Genomic DNA, 23915 nt, shown 5'->3' on the forward strand with positions numbered 1-23915 from the left:
AGAATTCAAAAGGCAGGTGAAAACAGTGGTCAAACAAACTGTGAGGAGACAATGTCTCACTCACCAAGAGTACTATTTTATCACCAGTGCCCAGCTTGTGACCACTAATTGGTCAGCAAACCCAAATGTGACCCCAAAACAGAAACACAGTCACCAGAGAATAATATTCCACCTGGTATGCAGAAGACATTGCTCAAGGAATGTTTCATGGGAAGTCAGATAATAACAAAAGCAAGCCACAAAAGCAACAAGGAAAGGGGAGTTCTGCCTGAAGCATTTCCCAGCCCCAGAGGAATGAACACACTTGGCAAGCAAACAACAATGCCTGACATGCCTTCCCCTCAAACAGCAAGGAATGCTATTCTGCTCTTTCCAGCCTCTGCTCCAAGAGCTACAAAAGCATGATCCTTACTAAGGTATTTGCTTCCTCTTGTCCAAGTGAAAAATCATTCTGCTATGCTAAGGACCCTTGAAGAAGGCAGGAAGTGGGAGTTATATGAAATGTAGACCTGGTACCCAGAAGCTGACATGATCTTCGGCATACACAGTTAACTATTTAAGAAAGAGAAAAATACAGTTTGCTTACCATGCTCATACAGAGAGTATGCTTATGGTTTCCCAAAAAAAAAGGATTTTATGGCTGGGAGTGATGACACATGCCTGTGATCCCAGCAGTCACTAGTAAGCAAAGGACTGAAGGTCACCCCAAGTTCAAGGATAGCCTGGTCAACATAATGAGATTCTGTCTCAAAGGGGGGGGGGGCGTAGGTGTGGTGGCACATGCCTTTAATCTCAGGATCGCCATGAGTTAGAGGCCAACCTGAGACTACATAGTTAACCCCAGGTCAGCCTGGACTAGAGACCCTACCTCGAAAAACAAAAACAAAAAAATAAAAAAAAAGGGGGGGGAGGAAAGGGAATGTATGGACTAATAAATCAAAGAAAATGATGGTCTGAACAGTTACTTAACTCAAAATCTTTGGCCATATTCAGTATTATGGCCTGTGAACCCCTAAGAGGTCAGAGTATATAATACAGACTTCTCCAAATTTACTTGACACTATTATTGGGGAGAAATACTACTCTATGACCTCATAACTGAAAGGTTCCTTACTGACCTATATCAAACATCCCTTGCCAGGACTACAACTTGGTCTCAACTGAGTATATTTGTATGTTCCTACATATTTCTCAGCTACCTTGAGTGGGTTTAGAATGAAGATTCACCTCACTTGCTTGCATTGACTTTTGCCCCAGTTTTGCTCTAAGAGGGTAGGCTTCTCTTCAGGGAAATTCTGGCAATCTCCCACGGTGCTGACAATAATTATTTCAACAGCCACAAAGATCCAGTGGGAGGTCTATTCCCTAACATTTACAGAGTACCATTCCATGGGAGAGCCACTCACATGCTACAGGCACCACAAAAAATTAGATTTTTGGCCCATACCTCATGATGCTGGCTGTCCTGTTAAAACAGCACACTTGGGCTGGAGAAGATGGCTTAGTGGTTAAGGTATTTGCCTGCAAAGCCAAAGGAGCCTGGTTCGATTCCCCAGGACCCTCATAAGCCAGATGCACATGGGGGCGTATGTATCTGGAGTTCTTCTGCAGCGGCTGGAGGCCCTGGCATACCCATTGTTTCTCTCTCTACCTCTTTCTCTCTCTCATAAATTAATTTTTAAAAAAAGTACACTTGCAAATGAAGAGTAAACAGTGATAGGAGGCAGAGGACAATGCACAAAGGCTCTAGCATAAAGGCTCTGAGGAAAAGCTTTCAACGCGGGCAGGAGAGGATCCATCTGTCCTTATTCGGAAGACCTGACTATCAATGGGCCCTAATGGAGCAACTGCCTAAACGACCTAAAACTCTGCAAAGGGTACAGCCTTAACAGGCAGGCGAAAGGGGCATCATGTGCTAACTTGAATGCCCAACATGGTTTTTCAGGTAGGGTCTCACTCTAGCCCAGGCTGACCTGGAATTCACTACGTAGTCTCAGGGTGGCCTTGAACTCCTGGTGATCCTCCTACCTCCGCCTTCCAAGTGCTGAGATTAAAGACGTGCACCACCACTAGCTTCCCAACTTTTTTGTCTGTAGGTGATGAGTTTTTCAACACAGAAGCAACTTGCACTAAGATGTAACAGAAATTTACCAAAGATAGAAAATAAGAAGGCTGGGTGTCGGGGGAGGAGAGTAAGTAAAGTTATGAGATCAAGTCCCAGGTGCCCCGGTCCGAGAGCCGAGAATCAGATGGCAGGCCGCCAGTCACACAGGTCCACTGAGGATCGAAACAAGTGTGGACGTGGGAGCGCTACTCAGGCGTAGTGAACTCAACAACGCCGGCATCTGCATCCGGCCTCTAAGACACCCGTGGGGACACGGAGGACCAGCCCAGGTCGGAAGGCCCAGGGAGCCCACAAGCCCCTTCCTCCCACGGGGGAAGAGCCCGAGGAACCCCAGGCCGCCGCTGCGGGCTCCGTGGGACCGAGAAGCCTCCTCCGAGGTGGGCCGAGCCCGAACCCCGAGGCCGAGGATCAGGACCGCGGAACCAAGCGGCAGCAGCACGGTTTCCCCGGATGGCTGAGCTCATGGGGAGGGGGTCTCCTCTTACAGCGCTCTCCGCCTCACGGCCAGATCGGGACGACCGGCCGGCCGCTGGGGGCCCGAGACCTCCGCGGCTGTCCCACCGCGGTCAACCCTTCCACTCCGCAGGCGGGACCACGCGGCCTTGCGCGCGGGAGCCGGCTCCTCGCGGACCCGGGCCACCCGCCACACTCCCTCCAGACACGCAGCCCATTGGGCCGGGCGCCGGGCGCCTTCACCCCTGATTGGTGAGGAGAGACGCCTATCACCGAGGCGGCGGGGCCGGCGGCTCTGGGCACGGCCGGCGCCGTGAACTCCGGTATCGGAGAACGGTTCCTCCGGGATTCCTCGAAGTCAGCCTACCTGAGGTAGGCTTCAAGACTCTCGCGTCAGCCTCACAGCTAGGCCGGCGGGGTCGCGGCGGAGCCCTGGCAGCCAGTGCTCTAGCGGGCCGCATGCGCCAGCAGTCTTTATAGGAGGCGGGCTCTAGGCGGTGCGCACGCAGAGGGCGGGGCGGGGCCAGAGCGCGCAGGCGCAGATCGCTTTCAGGGCTGGCTGCGGGCGCTGCTCTACCCCGAGGCTCGGGCCTAGCGGGTGGTCCACGTTGCCTCAGCCGAAGTGGGTGTGCGGTGCTTGAGATTCCCGCCCAACACATCCATCCCAGCCCTTTGCTTCCTCCTGCCATGTTGTTGTCAGCTTCCCGCGGGGCTGCCAGCCAGACCATCTCATGGTCGCACAGCGCTGAGCTCTTCTGATGGTGCCGCGCCAGCCGGTGGAGTGCCCGCGGAGTCACTCACGTGTTCCCCGAAGGCACCCGATACAGAAGAACAAGGGTCGCAAGGCTGATGTTGATCCCTTAGCACCCACTCTGCCTCGAGTGGGCTACACCACAAAGGACCCTATCCTCCGATCAAGGGGAAGAAGTGTGCAAGTGATACGCTCCTTAGGCTTCGTGGAGATTTTCACAAGACCGCTGCTGGGGCCAGAGACCAAGTCTGGGGTTGGGCGGGGAAGGGATGGCTGGCCACGTCTGGAGGAGATGGGAGATTAGGGAAGCCATTACAGAAATGACCGAGCTGGGTGCGAGCTGGGTGTGGTTGTGCACGCCTTTAATCCCAGCACTCGGAATGCAGAGGTAGGAGGATCAACTATGAGTTTGAGGCCAGCTTGAAAACTACCACCCCACAAAAAAAAGTAAAACGAAAAGACTGAAGCAGAAGCGATGCAGAATGGAACCCCTGTATCATTCAGGCAGCGTGAGGCCCGGCTGGGTGGAGAGAGAGCAGGCTAAGGGAGGTTGGCAGGAGCAGACCATGCAAAGAATTACAAACCAGGGTTTTCTTTCTCCTAGGACAGTGGAAAGCAGTAGAAACTTTTTATTTTTTTTTGGTAGGGTCTCGCTCTAGCCCAGGCTGACCTAGAATTCACTATGTAGTCTCAGGGTGGCCTTGAACTCACAGTGATCCTACTACCTCTGCCTCCGAAGTGCTGGGGTTAATAAAGGAGTGTGCCACCATGCCTGGCCCACTAGGAACTTTTGAAGCGCATGCAGATTTCTAATTTTTCCCCCCAAACACTACACAAATATATCCTTGGGAAGTCAGTCTCACCAAAAGCCCAGTATGCCTGTTTTCTTCCCTAGAAGTAATTCACTACAAATTCTTACCTGTCTTTATTGCAAGAGTTAGAGGAAAGTGTGGCACGATCACACTGCTTTCCTGGAAAATGACACCAGCAAGTAGATTCCAAGAAACTAGTTAGGGTAGCCAGGAGAGGTGGCCCTGCCATCCTACCCAAACTGTTCAGCCCTAAGTCTAATGAAAATACTATAAGAGGCACAAAAAAATGAGGGGCTGGAGAGGTGGCTTAGTGGTGAAGGCACTTGTCTGCAAAGCTAAAGGACCCAGGTTCAATTCCCCAGGACCCACATAAGCCAGCTGCACAAGGTGGCCCATAGGTCTAGAGTTCATTTGCAGCAGCTGAAGCCCCTGGTGTGCCCATTCTCTCTCACTCAAATAAATAAAAATAAATAACTGAGCCTTTAATCCCAGCACTCGGGAGGCAAAGTTAGGAGGATTTCCATGAGTTCGAGGCTACTCTAATACTATATGGTTAATTCCACCATGCCTGGCCTTGTTTTAACTTTTCATCATTCTCTGGCCCCTTCTGGGCCCGCATGTTACCACTGGCATCTCTCAGTCCAGAAGGCTTAGCAGGAGATGAGGCCTGGGATGTCACCATCAGAAGGCCATACCTAAAGAGACCATGAGCTGGTCTGTCTGGCAGCCCTTAGGGAAGGTGGTGAAAACATTCAAAGGTTATGGCAAAGGCTGCAAAGGTTGGTGAAGGCACTTGCCTTCAAAGCCTAATGACCTTGGTTCAATTCCCCTGTATCTACATAAAGCCAGATGCTCAAAGAGGCACACACATTTGGATTTCCTGTGGTTGGAGACCTGGCATGCCCATTCTCTGTCTCTCTTCTCTCTATCTCTGCTTGCAAATAGATAAAGGCTATGGCAAGAAGAGGCTAATCCCCCTCTTTTGTTGTATGTGTGTGGTATATGATGTATGTGGTATATGCACATATGTGTGGGCACACATGCAAAGGTCAGAAGGATATCAGGTATTCTCATCTCTATTGCTCTCCCACATTATTTCCTCAGAGTCTCTTACTAAACTTGGACTTTTTTGGCTAGACTGGCTGACCAGGAGCCAGGAAAGTTACAGGTATGTAACTATGTGGCTATGCCTGGCTTACTTTCATGGGTGCTGGGGATCCAAATCAGAGCACCATGCTTATACAGTAAGCACTCTTGCCCATACCTCGTCCCTAGCCCTCCATTTTTCTCTGTCACTTTCCAGCACATATGAAAAATACTGGTACTTGCTATCTCCAGTGCCTTCCCCCTCTTGAACCTGTTCAGTTCAGGTCATGACTTGTGTTCAATCATTCATTGTAAAACTTCTCTTTTCAAAAATTGACCTCAGTTAAGCACTTCTCTATGAAGCCTAAGGACCCCAGTTCGAGACTCGATTCCCTAGGACCCACATAAGCCAGATGCACAAAGGGACGTGTGCATCTGGGGTTCGTTTGCAGTGGCTTGAGGCTCTGGTGTACCCATTCTCTACCTATCTGCCTTTCTTTGTCTGTCGCTCTCAAATAAATAAATAAAAATAAACAAAAAATCTCAGGGGTGGGCTGGAGAGATGGCTTAGCGGTTAAGCGCTTGCCTTTGAAGCCTATGGACCTCGGTTCGAGGCTAGGTTCCCCAGGTCCCACGTTAGCCAGATGCACAAGGGGGCGCACGCATCTGGAGTTCGTTTGCAGAGGCTGGAAGCCCTGGCACGCCCATTCTCTCTCTCTCTCTCTATCTGTCTTTCTCCCTGTGTCTGTCGCTCTCAAATAAATAAATAAAGAATGAACAAAAAAAATATTAAAAAAAAAAATCTCAGGGGTAAGCTACTACTGTTGTTTAGCTAAGTGGATATGCTGTGCCCATCAAATTGCCCTCTAAATTTTTTTTTTGAGGAATATCTCACTTTAGCCCAGGCTGACCCAGAATTCACTGTGTACTCTCAGGCTGGCCTCAAACTCACAACAATCCTTCCACCTCTGCCTCTGAGTGCTGGGATTAAAGGCATGCAACACCACGCCCAGCCCTGCCCTCTAAATATTTATGTTTACACCCATAGATCCGTGATGCTTTCACCTTTGGTCAGAGAAGCTTCTTTATGTAGCTGGAGGTGATCATTGGGGAGACCCAAAAATTATTAAAGTGCTGAGGATGTGGCTGCAAGTGCTCTGCACTACATCAGACACCTCTATCACTCCCTCCAAGACTCTGGAATAGTGCAGAAAGGGAAAAGAAAGAATGTAAGAGCCAGCTGTCATTATCTGCACAAGATTTGCATAGTATTGGGCCCACTAGCATATTTTTATGGATAATGGAGGAAAGCAAAAAATAAAAAAAAAGTGGGGTGGAGGCTAGAGAAATGGCTTAGTGATTAAGGTACTTACCTGCAAAGTCAAAGGATCTAGGTTCAATTCCCCAGGACCCACCTAAGCCAGATGCACAAGATGCATCTGGAGTTCGTTTACAGTGGCTAGAGGCCTTGGAACACCCATTCATATTCTTCTCTCTCTCTCTCTCTACCTCCCCCTCCCTCTCCCTCTCCCTCTCCTCCCTCCCTCCCTCCCCCTCCCTCCCTCCCTCCTTCCCCCCCCCTCAGTTAAGTAAAGAAAAATAAAATATGGGCCAGGCATGGTGGCGCACGTCTTTAATCCCAGCACTTGGGAGGCAGAGGTAGGAGGAGCACTGTGAGTTCAAGGCCACCCTGAGAGACTACAGAGTGAATTCCAGGTCAGCCTGAGCTAGAGTTAGACCCTACAATGAAAACAGTTAAAGATGCCAGGCATGGTGGCACACAGCTTTAAGCACAGCATTTGGGAGGCAGAGGTAGGAGGATCGCCATGAGTTCAAGGCCACCCTGAGACTACAGAATGAATTCCAGGTCAACCCAGGCTAGAGTGAAACCCTACCTCAAAAAGACAAAAAAAAAAAAAAAAAAGGAAAACAGGAAAAAAGTTAAAGAAGTTGACCTCCATGTTCTCAAACCTTTTTTTCTGTACAGCAATGTAGATTCTAATCTGATGTCTGCTTCCATGTCCCAGAGGAAGACAAAGGTGGGTCCATATGTATATGTGTGTCTGACTGTGCACACGTGTGTCTGATTGCGTATTTGGCCTGCTTGTCTACACAACCTTGGGCTCACTCTCCCTGTGAGCTTCTGTTTACAGCCACACTAGAACCTGCACCCAAACTGACATTGTCCCTGACACCTTCTGTCCCTGCTGGTCATTATCTCCTTAGAATGTGTTCTTCATGTAGATTCTAGGGAGCCATGTTCAAGTTTTCCCCCATTCCATGGGCCTCTCCTGGATCTCCCTTCCTGGATCCTTTTCTTGACCAATCAACATTGGTCCACCCCAGGGCTCATTCCTAAAAGCTCCATCTGAGATCATCTTCAATCTCACTCTCACTCGTATTTATTTATTTATGTTGGTTTTTCAAGATAGGGTCCCACCTAGCCCAGGCTGGCCTGGAATGCACTATGCAGTGTCTGAGTGGCCTTGAATTCAAGGCAATCCTCCTACCTCTGCCTAGGATTAAAGGTGTGTGCCACCACGACTGGTTTACAAGGCAAGATAGCTTTAAAGGGCCAGTAATAATCAATACTTAGGGCTATAAATGACCTAACTACCTCAGTAGCACAAAAAATAAAGACAGATCATGCATAAATTACTTAAGTGTGGCTTGTTTGCAAGAAACTTGAATTTGAGGCCACCCTGAGACTACATAGTGAATTCTAGGTTAGCCTGAGCTAGAATGAGATCCTACCTGGAAAAGCTAAAAAGAAAAAAAGTAAGACAATTCATTACTATATATACAGTTTTACTGTTTATTAAAGATTAAGCAAAATGAGCCAGGAATGGTGGCGCACGCCTTTAATCCCAGCACTCGGGAGGCAGAGGTAGGAGGACTGCCATGAGTTCAAGGCCACCCTGAGACTACAGAGTTAATTACTGGTCAACCTGGACCAGAGTGAGACCCTATCTCAAAAAAAAAAAAAAAAAAAAAGATTAAGCAAAATGGCTGGGCGTGGTGGCACATGCCTTTAATCCCAGCACGCAGGAGGCAGAGGGAGGAGGATCACTATGAGTTTGAGGCCACCCTGAGACTACATAATGAATTCTAGGTCACCCATTCTCTCTCTCTCTCTCTCTCTCTCTCTCTCTCTCTCTCTCTCCCTCCCTCCCTCCCTCCCTCTCTCTCTCTCTCTCTGCCTCTTTCCCTCTCTAAAATAAATAAATAAAAATAATTTTTTTTTTTTAAAAAGAACTAAGTCTTAAACTGACTGGTTTCTGGATGCCAGTGTGATGTATGAAAATAGTGACCTTGTCCATGTCACATCATACCCATAATCCCAGCACTCAGTGGAGGCAGATTTGTCATCCTCAATTACATAGAGAGTTCAGGGCCAGCCTGGGCAGCCGCTGCAAATGAATGTCACACACATGTACCACCTTCTGCATCTGGCTTATGTGGGTCCTGGGGAATTGAACCTGGATCCTTTGGCTTTGCAGGCAAACACCTTAAGCACTAAGCAATCTCTCCAATATAAATATCACAAGAAAGAATGAAAGAAAGAGAGAGAGAGAGAGAAAAGCCAGGCATGGTGGCACACACCTTTAATCTCTGCACTCGGGAGGCAGAGGTAGGAGGATTGCCATGAGTTCGAGGTCAACCTGAGACTATGTAGTGAATTCCCAGTCAGCCTGGGCTAGAGCAAGACCCTACCTCAAAAAACCAAAACAATAAAAATAATAAAATAAAAAGAAGAAATAAAACAATGAGGTGGGGTGTGTAGGTTTGATTCAGGTATCCCCCATAAATTTAGGTGTTCTGAATGCTAGGTCCCCAGCTGATGGCAATTTGGAAATTAAAGCCTCGTGGAGACAGTGTATTGTTGGGGGTGGGCTAATGGGCTTTCTTTCCAGCTTCCCCTTGACAGTGTTTGGCACACTGTCCTGTTGCTGTTGTCCATCTGATGTTGTCCAGGGGCTGATGTCAACCCTCTGCTCATGCCATCATTTTCCCCTGTCATGATGGAGCCCCCCCTCAAGTCTGTAAACCAAAATAAACCCTTTCTCCCAAAAGCTGCTCTTGGCCAGGTGATTTCTTTTTGATTTAATTTTTAAAATTATTTTTATTTACTTATTTATTTGAAACAGAGAGAAGAGAGAGAGGGAGAATGGGCACACCAGGGCCTCTAGCCACTGTGAACAAACTCCAGATTCATGGCCACCATGTGCATCTGGTTTATGTGGGACCTGAAGAATCGAACCTAGGTCCTTAGACTTTGCAGACATGCACTTTAACCGCTAAGTCAACTCTCCAGCCCAGTCAGGTGATTTCCGCCAGCAATGCAAACCTGACTGCAACATGGGGGAAAAAGAGAGGAAGGGGAAAAGAAGAAAGGAAGGGAGAGAAGAAAAGAAAGAAAGAGAGAGAAAGGAAGGAAGCAAGCAAGAAAGAAAGAAAGAGAAAAAGGAAGGAAGGCAGAAACAGATTTAACTCTTGGCTGAATATTTGGTACTATGAGATATAGAGTGTCTTTAATGTTTTCTCAGAGTTGATCAATATTTTAGTTTTAGGGCTGGGGAGATGTTTTGGTGGTTAAGGCACTTGCCAGCAAAGACAAAGGACCCAGGTTTGACCCCCCAGGACCCATGTAAGCCAGACACACAAGATGATGCATGCATCTGGAGTTAATTTGCAGTGGTTGAAGGCCCCATTCTCTCTCTCTCTCTTTCCCTCTCTCAAATAAATAAATAAAAATAAAAGCTGGGCATAGCGGTACATACCTTTAATCCCAGAATTTGGGAGGCAGAGATAAGAGGATTGCTGTGAGTTCAAGGCTATTCTGAGACTACATAGTGAATTTCAGGTCAGCCTGAGCCAAAGTGAGACCCTACCTTGAAAAACAAAAAACAAATAAACATAATAAATAAATAAAATAGCTTTTGTTTGCTGTAATTAAACCATAAGAGCAGAAAACTTTATGTGTATAGTAGCACTTATATGTATAATAGCATTCAGTAGACTAGAACTGGGCCAGTGTGTCTCAGGCAGCTCTGACTGGCACTGAGTGGTGGTGACAGCCTGCACAGTGCAAAGTGCACGTGCGCGTTCAGATCCAAGGCTGCAGTGAAGCTGGATGATGCATCACAGTGAGCCCTGTCAGACACACGGCCCACTCATGCGCATTTGACTTTTTAATAACTGTGTGTGGATGTATGTTTATATGTGTGTGGGTGTGAGGATGTGGAAGCCAGAAGCCAACATTGTTGCCTTCCTGTATCACTCTGGACTTTATTGTAATCTTGATTTGTTTTGTTTGTAGAGGTTGAGTCTCACCATAGCCCAGGCTAACCACAAACTCACAGTAATCCTCCAACCTCTGCCTCCCACGTTTTTGTTTATTTGTTTTGTTTGTTTGTTTGTTAGATATAGGGTCTTGCTCTAACCCAGGCTGACATGGAATTCACTATGTGGTCTCAGGCTGACCTTAAACTCACAGGGATCCTCGTTCCTCTGCCTCCTAAATGCTGGGATTACAGGTGTGCGCCATCATGCCCAGCTCACTTTATGTTTTGATGAGTCAGTGTCTCACTGAACCTGGAGCTCACCAATTCAGCCACACTAGCTAGCCTCTCCAGTGCTGGGGTTACTGGCACTACTGTACCTGGCCTTTGCCTGGGGTCTGGGGATCCGAACTCAGGTCCTCATGCGCTTTATGTGCTGAGCCATCTCCCCAGCCCTTGAGTTCATTTTGGCTGTTGTACATTCAGACATGTTTTACATGATCCCCATCTTTGATTACATAACCTTTCATGAGGTCGCAATCTTGGTCTAAGAAGCTGAGCCCCAGGATGTTGCTCAGTCACCCACTGAAACAAGACTCCCCTCAGGCTATGTTCCCAGGTGAGCCAACTATGACAGCACCCTCCCAGATGTCCTTTAGTGTGTTAGATGGCTGCCCTGAGGTGATTCTCACAGTGTGCTGACATTGCCTATTTACTAGTCTGTCTCCTCCACCCAAGATTGGGATCTCTTTGAGCTTACTAAACCTTTCTTTGCCTCCACTTCCTTATCAAGTAGTCGTGTTCAACTTTTAATAAACAGCATCTAACATTTGTAATTCCCATCACTACCCTATATTAAAAAAAATGCCACTTTACTATCTTAGTAATGATGGCAAGATGGAGTAAATGCAGATGGCCTCCTGAGGCACAGTAAAGATTCACTTTGAATCACCCTCTTTCCATGCCACCCTCTCATTCTACCCATCATAGAATCTTAGTTTCCTTCCCAAGGCTTCCTTTCACAGCAATATGTTCTCACCCTCGCCTGACATTCCCATAGATCACCTGGCTGAGAAACAGGGTAGAAGAAAGATGGCAACTACTAACAAATTTGTTGTGATTTTTTCATAGATTGAGACTATTCTAAAATCAGAGTTTAGAGCCGGGCGTGGTGGCACATGCTTTTAAACCCAGCACTTGGGAGGCAGAGGTAGGAGGATCACCGCGAGTTCAAGGCCACCCTGAAAATACAGAGTGAATTCCAGGTCAGCTTGGGCTATAGTGAAACCCTATCTCAAAAAAGCCAAAAATAAAGCTGGGTGTGGTGGCGCAGGCCTTTAATCCCAGCACTTGGGAGGCAGAGGTAGGAGGATTGCCTTGAGTTTGAGGCCACCCTGAGACTCCATAGTGAATTCCAGGTCAGCCTGGGCTACAGTGAGACCCTACCTTAAAAAAAAAAAAAAAAGCCAAAAAATAAAAAATAAAAACACCCTAAAATCAGAGTTTATTTTTTATTTATTTATTTTTTTTAGTAAATATACAAATGGTACAAAATTAAAGAGTAAAAAGGGGGTGGGAGGGCTGGAGAGATGGCTTAGCGGTTAAGCACTTGCCTTTGAAGCCGAAGGACCCCGGTTCAAGGCTCGGTTCCCCAGATCCCACGTTAGCCAGATGCACAAGGGGGCGCACGCGTCTGGAGTTCGTTTGCAGTGGCTGGAAGCCCTGGCGCGCCCATTCTCTCTCTCTCCCTCTATCTGTCTCTCTGTGTCTGTCACTGTCAAATAAATAAATAAATAATGGATAAAAAAATATTTTAAAAAAAAGGGGGTGGGAGAGACAGCTTAGCAGTTAAGGCATTTGTGAAGCCAAAGGACCCAGGTTCAATTCCCCAGGACCCATGTAAACTAGATGCACTAGGTGGCACATATGTCTGGAGTTTGTTTTCAGAGGCTGAAGGCCCTGGCGTACCCATTCTTTCTCTGTATCTGCCTCTTTCTATCTGTCTCTCAAGTAAATAAAATAAAATAAAAAGGAAGGGCTAAAGAGATGGTTTAGCCTGCAAAACCTAAGGAACTAGGTTTGATTCCCCAGTACACACATCAACCCACATGACAAAGTGGAGCATGCAGTCTGTTTGTGGAGCATGGAGTCTGTTTGCAGCAGCTAGAGGCCCTGATGTGCCCATTCTCCCTCCCTCCGGCCTCTCTCTTTCTCTCTCCTTGCAAATAAATATTTAAAAAGTAGGGCCAGAGAGATGGCTTAACAGCTAAGTGCTTGCCTGTGAAGCCTAAGGACTCCGGTTCGAGGCTCAATTCCCCAGTACCCACGTTAGCCAGATATACATGGTGGCGCAATGGAGTTCATTTGCAGTAGCTGGAGGCCCTGGTACACTCATTCTCTCCTTCTTTCTCTGTCTCTCTCAAATAAATAAATAAATAAAGCCTGGTGTCACAGTTCCAGGAACAGGAAAAGGATGAAAGATTTAAAATATAATAATATAAAAGTAAAAAGGCAAGCATAAGCAATGCCTCTTCTTACATCCATTCCCCAAATTCCACTTTTCTTCCAATAGGCAATCACTCTAAGCAGTTTCCCTCATGTGAGCTAACTTATTTGTTTAATGTTTTTATTTACTTATGAGAGAGAGAATGGGTGCACCAGGGCTTCTTGCTACTGCAAGTGAACTCCAGATGCATGCATCACTTCATGCAACTAGCTTGATATGGGAACAGAGGAATCATACTCAGGTCAGCAAGCTTTGCAAGCAATCACCTTTAACCTTTAACCACTGAGCCATATCCCTACCTCCCTAACTTTTTTTCTGTTTGCTTTTTTAAAATATATATTATTTATTTATTTATTTATTTACTTACTTATTTATTTGAGGGAGAGAGAGAAAGAGACAGAGAGAGAGCCCCCTTGTGCATCTGGCTTATGTGGGTCCTGGAGAATTGAACCAGGACCCTTTGGCTTTACAGGCAAATGCCTTAAATGCTAAGCCATCTCTCTAGCCCTGTTTTTTTGTTTTTTGAGGTAGGGTTTCACTCTAGCCCAAGCTGAATAATTCATTATGCCTAATTTTCTTCTTTCTTTCAAATATTTTGTTTATTTTTTTATTTGAAAGGGAGAGAAAGAGAGGAAGAGGCAGATAGAAAGAGAATGGACATACCAGGGCCTCCAGTCACTTCAAATAAACCCCAGATGTATGTGCTCCCTTGCACATCTGGCTTATGTGGGTCCTGGAGAATCAAACCTGGGTCCTTACACTTTCCAAGCAAGTGCTTTAACCACTAGGCCATCCCTCCAGCCCAGCCTCCCCCGACCCCACCAACTTTCTTTAACAATGTTAGTGATTTTTTTTTTTTTTTTGGTTTTTCAACCTAGGGTCTCACTCTATCCCAGGCTGACCTGGAATTTACTATGTAGTGTCAGAGTGGCCTTGGCTTGTGAATTTTTTTTTTTAGGTGTATTTCTTTTGTTTAAGAAAGGATTTACCAGGTGTGGTGGCGCACGCCTTTAATCCTAGCACTTGGGAATCAGAGGTAGGAGGATTGCCATGAGTTCGAGGCCACTCTGAGACTACATAGTGAATCCCAGGTCAGCCTGGACCAGAGTGAGACCCTACCTCAAACCACCTCCCCCCCAAAAAAGGGAAAGGATTTAAAGTTCTTTCTTCTCTCTCTCTCTCTTTGTGTATGTGAAAATATGAGACAGAAAAATGAGGCAACAGAAAAATAAGAGTGGGTAAAAGATCCTGCAGAGCTGAACAGTCAAACCTGTGAGTTCATTAAAGACCAAACTGCAGAATTAGAGGCCCTCCAACTGTTTGACAGAATAAGTGATGGCGAGTTGCTATACAGCTACTGTGGATCTGTGATGGGGGTTCTGGGCCAGAGCCCACCGATGTTGAGGTGTTCAAAGTTGTTAAAAGAGAGAGAGAGAGAGGGAGAGGAGATGAATATATTGCTGCGCCTAGAACACTTCCTGCCTCACAGAAGAGTGTGGCCGAGAGCAAGGACTGGGGAACCTATGGGACAGTTCTGTAGGCTTCCTGACAAGGAAGGGAGCCATACCTTCATGAGCGCTGAAATCTACCGCATCTTGTCACACTGTGTGACAAGATGGTGGAAGAATAAATGAGGACACCGGTGGCAGGGTAGCAGTGGTTGTAAAACTGGTGAAGAACTCATCTGGATGGTCCTGAAGGCCTGAGGCACCCCAGTATCCACAGAGCCTGTGTCTTGCCTTGTGGGAGATTTTTCTGTGGCCCCAGCAACTTAGTAGACTCCCTTATCACATCTTTCTCATTTCTTTTCTCTTGGATAATATTAACCACCAGAATTTAAAATTCACCAAATAAACTTTTTCTCTTTGTCTCCCCCTCCAAAAGAAGAAGGAAAGAAAAAAAGAGAAAATAAGGAGAAGAACTTATTTTCTTCAGTGACACTCTGTTTCCTTCAGGATAAAATAAAACCACACTATAGTGGATGAAGATCTGTGCAACCTACCTCAGCTTACCTATTTCATCACAGCTCCCAGCCCATGCTGGAGCCACACAGCCCTTCCCTCATCTGATCTTTTCCCGGGCCTTTGTGGGCATAACCTCCCTCCCTTTAGTAGTACTGGCATCTCATCTTAGCTTGGTCTTCAGTTCTCAACGTGATTTTCTGGAGGGCCTCCCTTCCCCGCCATTAGTGTTAGCAATGTCTCTCCTTTCTGTTTCCCTGAACACTTATGCGGTTATCCTTTTGGACTTCGTTTCCTTCTCCAAATCTCCATAGGCTCTGAGAGGTCAGGTACCTGTTCGTTTTATGCGCCTTTGTTTGCTCCTTGTCTGCCTAGCACAACCACACCGCAGGCTTTTAGTAAAGAGTTGCTCCACTAAGGAGGCCAGAAATGGAATTAGATCACAAATCCTACCTAGAGGCAAGTTTCAAGCTTAACTTTTAGCATTCTGGCAGCCAGAGTAAGGACAACCAGTGTGACTAAGTAGAAAACTATATATAATAATTGCTCAGGGGAAACAGCTCATCTTCAAGCCTTCATTGATCCTTAGGTCCCCTTACCAACATCCTAAGTCCCTTTTATTTTTCCTGGGAGCATTTGCCAAAATTATAATAATCAAAGCTGGGCATGTTGGCACACACCTTTAACCCCAGCACTCGAGAGGCAGAGGTAGGAGGATCATTGTGAGTTCAAGACCACCCTGAGAGTACAGAGTGAATTCTAGGTCAGCTTGAGCTAGAGTGAGAAAAAAAAGGGGGGGTGCTGGAGAGATGGCATGGCAGTTAAGGCACTTGCCTGCAAAGCCAAAGGATCCAGGTTCAATTCCGCAGGACCCACATAAACCAGATGTACAAGGGGGCATTCTCTCTCCCATTCTCTCTCTCTACCTGCCTATTTCTCTATTTCTCTCTCTCGCTGAGGGTCCCAGGCCTGTTCCTCATAATGATCAGAGTTGAAGATGGCCACGCTACCAAGTGCAGGTCAAGTAAAGTGTTTCTACTTACTTATATTTAGAGACAGGGAGAGGGAGAATGGGCATGCATCTAGCCAATGCAAACAACTCCAGATGCATGCGCCACCATGTGCAATGGGATCTGGAGAATTGACCTGGGGTCCTTAGGCTTTGCAGACATATGACTTAACCACTAAGCCATCTGTCCAGTCAAGTAAAGTATTTTAAAAGAAATCCATAAGGATGCTGCACCAGGGAGAGGCTGAAGACCTGGCTTGTTCAGGGACGATTGGCAAGCATCTGCTGCTGTTCCTCTATAAAGCTTTGTCCTGGATACTAAGTAAAATTTGAGGTTCAGGGCCAGGGAGATGGATTAGTGGATACAGCACTCACTACTCAAGCCTGATTATCTGAGTTCAATCCTCAAACCCCATGTAAAATGCTAGAAAGCATGGTGGGCTTCTCTAATCCCAGATGATGAAATGGGAAGCAGAGACAGAATAACTTACTGGAAACTTGCAGCAAGTACAACAAAGAACAGAGTGAGATCCAGAGACAGAAAAACGACTCGGAAACATTGTCCTCTGACTTTGCACTTGCGTTCCCACACAGACACACACCCATTAACAAAAATTAACTAATTACTTAATTGAGGGCTAGTAAATTCAACGCTAACACTGAGAGCTACATGGTAGGAAACTATTCTGAATATTAAATTAATCCCAGAGACCTTCGACAAGCAGTTAGGTATGGGATGAGTGTCATATCTGCCTCAGATTAACTGGTGCTCTTCACAGAGAATAATCTATGGCAACATCTTGTCTCATGTAGGGTCTATAATCACATACACTGCTAGTATCTATGACCAGACAGTATAATCATACACTCATACTTCCACAAGCTCAGGAGAAAATGCAGAGAAAGAAAAAGTTATTTTATTAAATTGTTCTTGGGTTGGGGCTGTTATTCTGTTGGTCGAGTGCTTGCCTAGCTGATGTGAAGCCTGGGGTTCAATTTCCGGCACCATATCACCTGGCTGCAGTGGTTCACACCTGTAATCCTAGCACTCAGTAGGTAGAGACTGGAAGGTCAGAAGTTCAGGGTCCTCCTCAGCTACATAGCAAGTTGGAGGCCAGTCTATATTTAATGAGACCCTCATAAAAACAAAAAAGTGCCAGATGTGGTGGTGCACGCCTTTAATCCCAGCACTTGGGAGGCAGAGGTAGGACGACTGCTGTGAGTTCAAGGCCACCCTGAAACTACATAGTGAATTCCAGGTCAGCCTGGACTAGAGTGAGACCCTACCTCGGAAAACAAAAACAAACAAACTTCTCTAGGCAAATAATGATTTTTTGTTTGTTTGTTTCATAGCTAACATCACCACATATCTCAGATCTAGGGGAACAGTAATGATTTCTTGGAGTCATTTTTTAAACTACTTATTTATTTATTTATTTATGAGAGAGAGAAAAAGAGGAAGATGGCCGGGCGTGGTGGCGCACGCCTTTAATCCCAGCATTCGGGAGGCAGAGGTAGGAGGATCGCCGTGAGTTCAAGGCCACCCTGAGACTACAGAGTTTATTCCAGGTCAGCCTGGACCAGAGTGAGACCCTACCTCGAAAAACCAAAAAAAAAAAAAAAAAAGAGGAAGATAGAGGAAAAAGAAAAAGAGAATGGACCCAACAGGACCTCCAGCCACTGCAAATAAACACTCCAGACACACATGCCATCTTGTGCATCTGGCTTGCTTGGGTACTGGGGAACTGAATCTGGGTCCTTAGGCTTTATAGGCAAATGCCTTAGCTACTAAGCCATATCACCGGCTTTGGAGTCACTATTTTTAGTAAAAGTATTATGTGGGCTGGAGAGGTGGCTTAGCAGTTAAGGCACTTGCCTGAGAAGCCTAAGAACCCAGGTTCAATGCCCCAGGGCTCACATAAGCCAGATGCACAAGGTGGCATATGTATTTGGAGTTCATTTACAGTAGCTAAAGGCCCTGACATACCCATTCTCTCTCTCTCTTTACCTGCCTCTCTCTCTCTCTCAAATAAATAAAAATAATTTTTTTTTAAAGTATTGTGTTACGTGAATAGCTATGATTATCCGGGTGACGAGGAAGGATTGTCTTTTTGTCTCACAGAGGCTCTGCCAGACACAGGCTCTTGGTGTGGAGGAGGCGGATCTTGCGAGAGCCTCGAGGCAGGCTAACCAGAGCCGTCCCTCTGCAATGGCTTTTCACATGTATAGCTATGAGACTTAGTAAAAAAAAAAAAAAAAAAAATGGACAAATAAGCAAATAAATACTTTTCAGGCCATATATTCTGACAGGATCATAAGACATAACAAAGAGGACTCATTTCTGGCATCCCTGCCTGTGAGACCTCTCAGGCTACTGTTACAGGAAATAATTGAGTCAGTGACCAAAATCAGTTAAAAATCCACTTCAGAGAGAGGGAGAGAGCCTTTATGCACGCATGGACCTGCATGGACCCCGGCTAGCTAACACCAGAAAGACAGAGACCCTGAACTCAAGTTGTGTTGTGTTGTACTCACATGCTTTTTACAATCCTTTGAATTCTCCTGCGACTGGAGAGGGGAGAGATTTACATCCACGAGTATAGGGTTCTGTCAAATAAGATTAAGTACAGGCAGCTGTCTCCTGAGATAAGGTAGTTATATCTTGTCCAAAGGGGCCAGGCGCAGAGTCACAGAATCCTTGTTAGCTACCATCAGGAATCTCCCCCGCTGCAGTGTCAGAGCAGGGAAGTGCAACATCTTTCACTTTACTGAAAGTCCTAGGTACATTTACATTTCTTCTAGATACATTGATTATGCTCCACCTAAGCGAACATATGCTAGAATCATTAGATATATGACATTCCTTCAGTATTGCTTAGGTAAGTCTTTACACCATCACCTCTCACCTTGTCTGCCTGTAGTGGGTGCAATAGATACCCTCCCCCCACATGCAGAACCGTTCTCTCTCTCTCTCTCTTTCTCTCTGTTTTTTTTTTTTTTTGTTGTTGTTGTTTGTTGTTTTGGTTTTTTGAGGTAGGGTCTCACTCTGGTCCAGGCTGACCTGGAATTAACTCTGTAGTCTCAGGGTGGCCTTGAACTCATGGCGATCCTCCTACCTCTGCCTCCCAAGTGCTGGGATTAAAGGCGTGTGCCACCACGCCCGGCTCTGTTTTGTTTTTGAGGTAGGGTTTCACTCTAGCCCAGGCTGATTGGAACTCATTCTGTACTCTCAGGATGGCCTCGAACTCACAGCGATCACTCCTCATGGTGATGCCTCCCAAGTGCTGGGATTAAGGGTGTGTGCCACCATGCCCAACTAACCTTTCTCTTTTTCTTTCTCTTTAAACTTTTTTTTTGTATTGACAAATGTCTATAATTATAGACAAAAAACCATGATAATTCCCTCCCTCCCACTTTCTCCTTTACAAATCCATGCCCCATCCTACCTCCTCCCCCTCTCTTTTATTTTGATGTCATCATCTTTTCCTCCTATTATGAGGGTCTTGTGTAAGTAGTGTCAGGCCTTGCAAGCTCATAGCTATCCAGGCCATTTTGTGTCTAGAAGAGTGCATAGTAAGGGGTCCTACCCTTCCTTTGGCTCTTACATTCTTTCCACCACCTCTTCTGCAATGGACCCTGAGCCTTGAAGGGTGTGATAGAGATGTCTCAGTGCTGAACATTCCTCTGTCATTTCTTCTCAGCACTTATTTTTAAAAACTATTTTATTTATTTATTTTTTTATTTATTTGAGAGAGAGAGAGAGAAATAGGTAGACAGAGAGAGAGAAAGAAAAGAAAATGGGTGTGCCAGGGCCTCCAGCCATTGCAAATGAACTCCAGATGTGTGCACCCCTTGTGCATCTGGCTTACATGGGTCCTGGGGAATAGAACCTGGGTCCTTTGGCATTGCAGGCAAGTGCCTTGACCACTCAGCAATCTCTCCAGCCCAGCACTTATTATTATTATTATTATTTTAATAAAGTAGGATCTTTGGAAGTTGGGCATGGTGGTGCACATTTTTAATCCCAGCACTTGGGAGGCAGAGGTAGGAGGATCGCCATGAGTTTGAGGCCACCCTGAGACCACATAGTGAATTCCAGGTCAGCCTGAGCTAGAGTGAAACCTTACCTCAGAAAACCAAAAAATTTAAGTAAAAAGTAGAACCTTTGTAGGGATACATCATGTGTTGGTGCCATTGTTTTCCTCCTCCCTGCCCCCATTCCACTGAGAGACCTCCTTAATGGGGCTTCTGGTATTCACTATGGGATTGTGGGTTACGAGTTGTGAGAGCAGCAGTCAGTCATTGTGGAAAGGACAATATCTCTGGATATTTGCTCCTACCTGGGGCTTTTACAATCTTTCTGCCCACTCTTCCTTAAAATTTCCTGAGCTGTAGTGGGTGTGTTTAAGACTACTTTAATGCTGTGCTCTCAGCAGCAGCAGAACCTTTCTGTCCCAGCATGTAAAACATAAGAGATGATCTGAATTTGCTATTTGTAGACTGAAAGAAAGAATTGTCACCCTTCAGCTCCAATAGCTGTACAAAAAGATAGTTGGGCTGAAGAAATTAACTCAGCAGTTAAGGCACTCGCCTGCAAAACCTAAAGACTCAGGTTCAGTTCTTCAGTACCCATAAAGCCAGATACACAAGTGCACAGGTGGTTCATGAGTCGGGTTCGTTTGCTGTGGCTACAGGCCCTGATGCACCCATTCTCTTCTCTCTGCCTTTTTTCTCTCTCATATTCTCTCTCAAATAAATAAAACATTTTAAATACTTTATTTTGATTTACTTATTTGAGAGAGAGAGAGAGAATGGACACTCCAGGGCTTCCAGCCACTGCAAACAAATTCCAGACACATGCACCACCTTCTGCATTTGGCTTTGGGAATTGAACCTGGGTCCTTTGGTTTTGAAGCAAGTGCCCTGACTGCTGAGCCATGTCTCCAGCCACAAATAAAGCATTTTTTTTTTTTAATGAGAGGATTGGGCTGGAGAGATGGCTTAGTGGTTAAGGTGTTTGCCTGGGAAGCCTAAGGACCCAAGTTAGATTCATTCCCTAGATCTCATGTAAGCCAAATGCACGTGGTGGAGCATGCATCTGGAGTTCATTTGCAGTGGCTAGAGGTCCCGGAGCGCCCATTCATTCTCTCTTTCCCTAGTACATAATTTTTTTTTAAATAATTAAAAAAAAATAGAATGGGAGCTGGGCATGGCGGCGCATGCCATTAATCCCAGCATTCAGGAGGCAGAGGTAGGAGGATTGCTGTGAGTTCTGAGGCCACCCTGAGACTACATAGTGAATTCCAGGTCAGTCTGGGCTAAAATAAGGCCCTACCTTGAAAAATAAACAAAAAAAAAAGAAAGAAAGAAAGAGTTAAAGCACCTTTGACAAGCACTCTAGACCATCCAAACATAGACATGCAATCTACACGAAACTGTACTTGTTATGCAACAGAGCTTCAAGAGAAGTTCCCATTACTGACCTTAAGTAGCAGCCCTCAACCAAATGGGCCCTTCCCCTACCAGTATGGCAGTTCTAGAAACAGCATCCTGTCCACAGTTCCCAGCACAGAGCTGGGCATGAGAGCTGGCCTTCAATAAATATTTGATGAACTGAATTAAAACTGAAATTGCCTCGTGACTTCTAACTTCTTCCTGGTCTGGCTTTTTTCCACCTATCTGACTAAGACAAATGAGTGTCCTCGAAAGCAGACCACCAATTATTGTATTTCAGTTGGTGGGACAATACTATGAAAATCATCTACACATAAGCCTAGTTCAATAATCTGAGGGTCTCAAGTGCTTCCAGACAAGTTTCCCAAAGGTGGTTTGTGGCCTGGGGATTGCTAGGGGGTCAGTAGGTCAGTATTCTCTGGGTACCCACTATGCACCCAGCATTCTCCCAGCTGCCACAGAGTCGAATGACCTAACCTCATGACGCAAAGTAGATGGACAATCAGGAGATTTTTCATCCACCAAGCACTCAGTGGAGCTATTATATGTATATAAAACTCGATAGTTGTAATTTCAAATTCTGGGCCAGGCTCCAGACATCTGTATCTGTGATCTATCTAAGAGATATATTTCTGTCTCCAAGAGCAACAGCTCCCACTCCTGTCATTAGTACAATGCTCACTTGAAAGACACATTTTTAATTTGGGGGAAAAGAGGCCCTCTAACAACCCCCAAGATTACATAATGAGCACTTGAATTCCTATTGTACACGAGAGTTTTAAATGATTCAACCTTTTAAAATAACTGCATTCAAAATATATTTACCCAATCTGAGCTCAAAGGAGCATAGGAAAACTTCCATCTGTGGGCTTAAATAACTTTGAGGACTGAAGAGAATCTGGAGGAAGAAATTTAGGGCTGCATTGTTTTTGTTATATTTTTTGCTGATGTTTCACAGTTTTTTAAAAAAATTACATTGCAAAATTTGCAGTTTAAAAACTTATTTGGGGCTGGAGAGATTGCTTAGTGGTTAAGCGCTTGCTTGCAAAGCCTAAGGAACCTGGTTCGAGGCTCGATTCCCCAGGACCCACGTTAGCCAGATGCACAAGGGGGTGCATGCGTCTGGAGTTCGTTTGCAGTGGCTGGAGGCCCTGGCACACCCATTCTCTCTCTGTGTCTTTCTGTTGCTCTCAAATAAATAAACAAAAAAAAAAAATTAAAAACTTATTTGGCCCAGGCGTGGTGGCGTACCCCTTTAATCCCGGCACTCAGGAGGCAGAGGTAGGAAGGCTGCTGAGAGTTTGAGGCCAGCCTGAGACCACATAGTGAATTCCAGGTCAGCCTGAGCTAGAGTGAAACCCTATCTTAAAAAAAAAAAAACAAAAAAAAAACCAAAAAACAAAAACCTGTTGTGTGGGTGTGGGTGGCACGCGCGCGCAGGTTTGTGTGGGTGGGTGCACATGTGTGCTCATACATTTGGATCATTAGACACAGCAGAGAGGACAGCCTCAAGTATTGTTCCTCAGGAATGCCATCCACGCTTTTGTTAGAGACAGGGTCTCTCATTGGCCTGCAGCTTGCCCAGTAGGCCAGGCTGGCTGGCCAGCAAGCCACAGAGGTCCTCCTGTCTTCACCGCACTGATTGCAGCACATACCGCCATGCCAGGCACTTGACCTGGGATCAGACTCAAATTCTTATGTTTACAAAGTACTTTACTGAACTGAGGTATCTCCTCAGCTCCTCCTTTTTTTTTTCTATATTTTTGAGATTTAACCTACACAAAAAACTGTGAAAATTATAAGTGCACAACTGGATGAGTTTTGTGTATCTGTTTCACCCCAAGAAACAACACTGCCAGCACCCTAGATTCTTTTCCATCACCACTCTACCATAACCACAGCGTCATGGGTTTATTTTCTCTTGGCACTTGTGTGTGTGTGTGTGTGTGTGTGTACACACACCTCGGTGTTGATGCTCTCCTCCTTGACTTCCACCTTATTTGAGACATTCTTGTTTTTTGTCAGGGTCGGGTTTCACTCTATCCAGGCTGACCTGGAATTCTCTGTGCAGTCTCAGGGTGGCCTTGAACTCACGGTGATCCTCCCACCTCTGCCTCCTGAGTACTGGGATCAAAGGCATGTGCCACCACGCCCAACATTCTTCTATTGCTCATTGTTGCATATGCCATGCTAGATGGGCCAGGAACTTCCCCAGCTTCTCCTTGTCTCTGCTTCCCAGCTTACCTTAGGGTCCCTGGGGTTACAGACACTTGTCCTGCTATACTCCGTTTTATATGACTTCTGTGGAAGAACTCATGTCACACTCACACAGCAAGAGCTTTCACCCACAGAGCCACCTCCCTAGGCCCTAAGGACACTTTCAAAAGCTGAACTTAGAATAATAGTTTATCTTCCAGCAATCTGGAGATAATTTTCTTGTTTTTAAAATAATTTATTTATTTATTTACTTAAGAGA

General features: G+C 45.8%; 1 protein-coding gene across 2 annotated transcripts in view; it reads right to left on the reverse strand.

The window, feature by feature from the left end:
• Ctps1 (CTP synthase 1) overlaps positions 1-3078 on the reverse strand; it is a 34292-nt gene extending 31214 nt beyond the window's left edge. Inside the window, exon 1 of one of the 2 annotated variants that reach the window (XM_045150834.1) lies at positions 2946-3078. The gene's annotated coding sequence lies outside the window, so the exon portion shown is untranslated. Of the gene's footprint in view, positions 1-2610; positions 2721-2945 lie in introns of those variants that run through there. The other variant, XM_045150835.1, reaches the window with a different exon arrangement.
• Between the last annotated feature and the right edge of the window lie 20837 nt (positions 3079-23915).

This window comes from Jaculus jaculus, chromosome 5 (assembly GCF_020740685.1).
Source record: "Jaculus jaculus isolate mJacJac1 chromosome 5, mJacJac1.mat.Y.cur, whole genome shotgun sequence".
Taxonomy (NCBI): domain Eukaryota; kingdom Metazoa; phylum Chordata; class Mammalia; order Rodentia; family Dipodidae; genus Jaculus; species Jaculus jaculus.